Here is a 7,041-nt window from a genome sequence, read left to right as displayed (position 1 = left end):
TGTTCTTGTTATGGGTCTATTTAGTTGTTCTACTTCTGAATGTGTTAGGTAGGTAGGTAGTGTTTTTCCAGGAATTCATCCATTTCTTCTAGGTTTGCAAATTTGTTAGAGTACAATTTTTCGTAATAATCTGATATGATTCTTTTAATTTCAGTTGGGTGTGTTGTGATGTGGCCCTTCTCGTTTCTTATTTGGGTTATTTGTTTCCTTTCCTGTATTTCTTTAGTCAGTCTAGCCAATGGTTTATCAATTTTGTTAATTTTTTCAAAGAACCAGCTTTTGGCTTTGTTAATTCTTTCAATTGTTTTTCTGTTCTCTAACTCATTTAGTTCAGCTCTAATTTTTATGATTTGTTTTCTTCTGGTGCCTGATGGATTCTTTTATTGCTCAAATTCTATTTGTTCAAGTTGTCGGGACAGTTCTCTGATTTTGGCTCTTTCTTCTTTTTGTATGTGTGCATTTATCAATATAAATTGGCCTCTGAGCACTGCTTTTGCTGTGTCCCAGAGGTTTTGATAGGAAGTATTTTCATTCTCGTTGCATTCTATGAATTTCCTTATTCCCTCCTTGATGTCTTCTATAACCCAGTCTTTTTTCAGGAGGGTATTGTTCAGTTTCCAAGTATTTGATTTCTTTTCCCTAGTTTTTCTGTTATTAATTTCTACTTTTATTGCCTTGTGGTCTGAGAAGATGCTTTGTAATATTTCGATGTTTTGGATTCTGCAAAGGTTTGTTTCATGACCTAATATGTGGTCTATTCTAGAGAATGTTCCATGTGCGCTAGAAAAAAAAGTATATTTTGCAGCAGTTGGGTGGAGAGTTCTGTATAAGTCAATGAGGTCAAGTTGGTTGATTGTTGTAATTAGGTCTTCCGTGTCTCTGTTGAGCTTCTTACTGGATGTCCTGTCCTTCTCCGAAAGTGGTGTGTTGAAGTCTCCTACTATAATTGTGGAGGTGTCTATCTCACTTTTCAGTTCTGTTAAAATTTGATTTATGTATCTTGCAGCCCTGTCATTGGGTGCATAAATATTTAATATGGTTATATCTTCCTGGTCAATTGTCCCTTTAATCATTATGTAGTGTCCTTCTTTATCCTTTGTGGTGGATTTAAGTCTAAAGTCTATTTTGTCAGAAATTAATATTGCTACTCCTCTTCTTTTTTGCTTATTGTTTGCTTGATATATTTTTTCCATCCTTTGAGTTTTAGTTTGTTTGTGTCTCTAAGTCTAAGGTGCGTCTCTTGTAGGCAGCATATAGATGGATCGTGTTTCTTTATCCAGTCTGAGACTCTCTGTCTCTTTATTGGTGCATTTAGTCCATTTACATTCAGCGTAATTATAGATAAGTAAGTGTTTAGTGTTGTCATTTTGATGCCTTTTTATATGTATTGTTGACAATTTCATTTTTCCACTTACTTTTTTGTGCTGAGACGTTTTTCTTAGTAAATTGTGAGATCCTCATTTTCATAGTATTTGACTTTATGTTTGTTGAGTCGTTACGTTTTTCTTGGCTTTTATTTTGAGTTATGGAGTTGTTATACCTCTTTGTGGTTACCTTAACATTTACCCCTATTTTTCTGAGTAAAAACCTAACTTGTATTGTCCTATATCACCTTGTATCACTTTCCATATGGCAGTTCTATGCCACGTGTATTTAGTCCCTCTTCTTGATTATTGTGATCTTTTACGTATTGACTTCAATGATTCCCTGTTATGAGCTTTTTTTTTTTTTTAATTAATCTTAATTTGTTTTTGTGATTTCCCTATTTGAGTTGATACCAGGATGTTCTGTTTTGTGACCTTGTGTTGTGCTGGTATCTGATGTTATCGGTTTTCTGACCAAACAATTTCCTTTAGTATTTCTTGTAGCTTTGGTTTGGTTTTTGCAGATTCTCTAAGCTTGTGTTTATCTGTAAATATCTTAATTTCACCTTCATATTTCAGAGAGAGTTTTGCTGGATATATGATCCTTGGCTGGCAGTTTTTCTCCTTCAGCGCTCTGTATATGTCATCCCATTGCCTTCTTGCCTGCATGGTTTCTGCTGAGTAGTCTGAACTTATTCTTATTGATTCTCCCTTGAAGGAGACCTTTCTTTTCTCCCTGGCTGCTTTTAAAATTTTCTCTTTATCTTTGGTTTTGGCAAGTGTGATGATAATATGTCTTGGTGTTTTTCTTTTTGGATCAATCTTAAATGGGGTTCGATGAGCATCTTGGATAGATATCCTTTCGTCTTTCATGATGTCAGGGAAGTTTTCTGTCAGCAGATCTTCAACTATTTTCTCTGTGTTTTCTGTCCTCCCTCCCTGTTCTGGGACGCCAATCACACGCAAGTTATCCTTCTTGACAGAGTCCCACATGATTCTTAGGGTTTCTTCATTTTTTTTAATTCTTTTATCTGATTTTTTTTTTTCAGCTATGTGGGTGTGAATTCCTTGGTCCTCCAGATTTCCCAGTCTGCATTCTAATTGCTCGAGTCTGCTCCTCTGACTTCCTATTGCATTGTTTAATTCTGTAATTTTATTGTTAATCTTTTGGGTTTCTGCATGCTGTCTCTCTATGGATTCTTGCAACTTATTAATTTTTCCACTATGTTCTTGAATAATCTTTTTGAGTTCTTCAACTGTTTTATCAGTGTGTTCCTTGGCTTTTTCTGCAGTTTGCCTTATTTCATTTCTGAGGTCATCCCTGATGTCTTGAAGCATTCTGTAAATTAGTTTTTTATATTCTGTATCTGATAATTCCAGGATTGTATCTTCATTTGGGAAAGATTTTGATTCTTTTGTTTGGGGGGTTGTAGAAGCTGTCATGGTCTGCTTCTTTATGTGGTTTGATATGGACTGCTGTCTCCGAGCCATCACTGACTGGGACGCTGGCTCCAGACTCCGAAAACAGTCACTGCTTCCCCGTATTTGTTCGTTCTCCATCTCTGTCATTCAGGTCAACTCTTTAAATCTGTGTTTGTTGTTTAGGGTTCGTAGATTGTTATGTATGTGATCGATTCACTTCTTTTTCCGAGTCTTTGTTGCAAGAGGGATCCGAGGTAACGTCTACCTGGTCAGCCATCTTGGCCCCGCCTCCCCTCAGCAATGGTTTTATGTGAAAGGTGGGAATAGGGATTCTGGTACAGGCCAAGGAATACCAACTTGGGGCCAAGCAGAGACTTAACTGGTTATTTTGCCCGCCCGCCATGGAAGTGGGGGGATGAGGCAGGGAAAGGGAGAAAACGTTAGATTCAAGGCATCTAGTTAACACAGTGACGGGTGGGGAAAGGAGGCTGGGGAGGCGGCAGTCCCTGAGCTCAAAAAGGAGCCGTTATTCAGAGGGGGGTCCCTGCTCTTGACCTTGGGTCTGCAGTTCCATTAATCTCTGCCATTTTGTAAAACTCTTTAAAAGCATAATTTATAATTTTGGGTCATCTAAAGTTTTTAGCTCTGGGCAGTACCCTGATGGCCTTTTCCATGTTATAGCTCTGGATGTAGGAAAAAAGGATCCTTGAAAGGGAGCTATATTATTTAAAATAAAGCCTGAAAAATAGCCAAGAAACATGTTAATGTCAAATCCTCTAAGTATGTCTTATTTTGTCGTGTGCAGTGGAGTTGATTCCAACTCATTGCAACTATATATGACAGAGCTGAGCTACCCCATAGGGTTTCCTAGGCTGTAATCTTTCTGGGAGCAGATCGCTAGGTCTTTTTTCTCACGAAGTGGCTAGGTGAAGTGGCTAGTGGGTTTGAACTGCTCACCTTTGGTTAGCAGTCGAGTGTTTAAGCACTGTGCCACCACAGTTCCTTCTAAGTATGTCTTACCCAAAATCCATTGCCGATGAGTTGATTTCAACTCAGAGTGACCTTATACGACAGAGTAGAACTGCCCCATAGGGGTTCCAAGGAGTGGCTGGTGGATTCGAACTGCTGACCTTTTGGTTAACAGCCTGAGCTCTTAACCGCTATGCCACCAGAGCTCCAAGTATGTCTTAGCGCCGTGAAAAGTCCTATGTTGGAGCCATCAACTTTGAGGAATCACGTACCTTTTTCTCTCACTTTGTTATTGTTGGCAGCTGCAGAGTCAGGGCCCCGACTCGTGGGGAACCCACACACAACGGAATGAAACGCTGCCTGGTCCTGCACCATCCCCATGATGAGCTGTGGCTTGGATCGTTGTGATCCATGGGATTTTCACTGGCTGATTTCCAGAAGTAGATCTCCTGGTCTTTCATCCTAGTCTGTCTTAGTTTGGAAGCTTCACTGAAACGTGCTCAGCATTGTGGCAACACACAAGCCTCTGCTGACAGGTGGCTGTGCTTGAGGTGCATTGCCTGGGAACTGAGCCTTGGTTTCCCACAGGGAAGGCGAGAGTTCTACCACTGAATCACCACTGCCCAGATCTTCTCTCACCAGACACTTGGTTTAAATGGTTTCGATGCTTGCAAATTCAGTTTCTCCCTGTAACATGCTATCCGTGGGTGGCAGGAGGAACTAATATTTGTTCAATTCCTACTATGCTTCCAGGTCCCTGGGTGGGGCAAATGGTTTGTGCTTGACTATTAACCGACAGGTTGGCAGTTTGAGCCCACTCAACAGCACAGCAGAAGAAAGGCCTGGAGATCTGCTTCCATAAAGATTAAAACCCAAAAACCAAACCCAGTGCTGTCGAGTCCGACTCACAGCAACCCTATAGGACGAGTCCGACTCACAGCAACCCCATAGAGTTTCCAAGGAGCACCTGGTGGATTTGAACTGCTGACCCCTTGGTTTGCAGCCATAGCACTTAACCACCACGCCACCAGGGTTTCCCATAAAGATTACAGCCAAGAAAACCCTATGGAGCACAGTTCTACACTGTAACATGTGGGGTTGCCGTGAGTCGGAATTGGCCTGACAGCAACAGGTTCGATTTTTTTTTGACCGTGTTTTCATATTTGTTATTTCACTTACTCCCACCCCTACACCCTCAGGTAGATACGATTCCTATTGTGCAGGTGAGGACAGTGAGGCACAGAGGCTGGTGACCTGTCCAGCGTAATCAGAGCTGAGGGCAAGAGCGAAGAAGGGTCAGAGGCTGGGCTCTGAGCCCAGGCCAGACTGACTTCCTAGAAGGAGGGCTTTGCTCTTTCAGCTGTGCCATGCTGTCTTCCTCTGGCTTTGATTCCTGTTTTAAAGGTCACAGCACAAGACATTTTGTTCTTTTAAGGTCAGGTGTGCCAAAATTTCAGGTATGGCGCTGGACCTTTGGCCTCTGTGGATGCCCGCCTGTGTCTCAGGGCTGTGGGCTAAGTTGGGGTGGTAGGGCAGATGGCACACACGGTGGATAATTGATTTTCTTTTGATGAATATTCATTTGACGTTGTTCCTCCATCTGCTTTCCTTGTGTAATTTCAAAATGGCCGCTGGGCCCTTTGCAGGAACACGCCTGTCCCTTTCCTTCTAGGTCACCGCTCTTTCCACCGGAGGATGGGGCTGAGCCAGTTCCCTTGGGAAGGCCTCCATGGAGAGCGCTGGGTCGTTTGTCTGGGCTTGGGGCTCTTCCAGACTGCATATCCTTAATTGTATTAGGCTCTTTGGGGGCATCTGATGAATTGGTTCTCAGCATGGCCATCTGCACCTAAGTGCTGGGCTGCTTGTGGAAGGGCTGGGAGGCAGCCATGCCCGAGTTATCTGGTGGACCCCGCGGGCAGCTCTAGGGAGGGGAGGGCTTGTAGGGCTGCTGGTAATAGCCTGTGATGGGGAGGAAGAACCATAAAGTGCAGAGGGCTCATTAGCTTTGATGGATCTGGCTCTAATAATATAACATTTTAGTCCCTTGTGTAAAATCCAGGCTAAGTACAAAACAGAAATATCTCTTTGAGCCTATAGTAGCTGCTTGTTGGGGGAGGGAAAATTTGGTGACCCTCTCACCACTGTTCCAAGGCTCTACGGTGACTGTGTTTATGTTGATGCAGTGTCTGGGCTGTGTTCTCCCAATAAGAACAGGTATCGAGCGACTCCGTCCTGTTGTAAACGTGATACTGACCTTCCTAATCACAACTCCTAAAGACGGAAATACAGCCCCCTGTATCACAGATGGACAGATTATGCTCATGAAGAAGATAATGTAAAATGCATTTCCATAAGGTACTGGTGCTGCGAGAATTGTTAGGCTTTGCATTGCATATTTAGGAGTGTCCTCAATACTGGGGTAACCAGTACAGTTCTGACCAGGATGGATAATACATAACTTACTTTATGTTTCCATTCAACATTCATCCACCCTCATTCAGAATTCACATCTTCATTCTTTTTTAACAGAGTGCCTGGCACATGATAAATAATATAATTTAGATTTTATTATTATTTCAAAAGGAGTCCCTGCATGGTGCAAACAGTTAATGTACTCAGCTGCTAACTGAAAGGTCGGAGGTACCTGAGCCCCTCATGTCTCGCCGGAGAGGTGGGAGGAACTGTGGAAGGAACGCTTTGATAGGGGGTGTGTGGGAGGGGTACCTTTCCTAGACTTGAGGGGCTCAGGGGTTCTGAAGGATAAATAGAAATTCGCCAGGCCAGGGGGAGGGGTAGATAAGGGAGCTTCGTGTGTCTGAAGGTGAGAAAGAGAGCCTTGTGGTCCAAAATGAGGCTGTTCCTGGAGAGAGACCACTGCCTTCTCTTTCTGCTGACCACATTGTAGCCCCCACCCTTTCCTTAGAGGTGTCATCTCTGTGAGCTTCTGGTCTACACCAGTAGTTCTCAACCAGGGACGGTTTTGCCCTCCTGCCCGTGATCTTCTCTTTCTGACTCCCTGCCCTAGGGATTTTAGACTGGCCAGCCCTCACAACTGTATCAGCCATTTCTTGTATAAATCTCTAAATATACATGTGTCTCCTACAGCTTCTGCCTCTCTGGCTGAACCTTCGCTTAACGTTCATAGTGTTTTATGTCCACGTGGTAGGAGATATTTCTAGGTGCTTGAAATACGTTTAAAAAGTTTCTGCTCAAACCCTGGCCTCCTCCCACTTCTTCACAGAGAGGTGATTGTCACAGGCCTGGCAAAAGAAAGTGAAGTACCTTT

The sequence above is a fragment of the Elephas maximus genome, chromosome 24 (genome assembly GCF_024166365.1).
Source record: "Elephas maximus indicus isolate mEleMax1 chromosome 24, mEleMax1 primary haplotype, whole genome shotgun sequence".
NCBI classification, from domain to species: Eukaryota; Metazoa; Chordata; class Mammalia; order Proboscidea; family Elephantidae; genus Elephas; species Elephas maximus.
Note: the sequence above shows the minus strand (reverse complement) of the source record.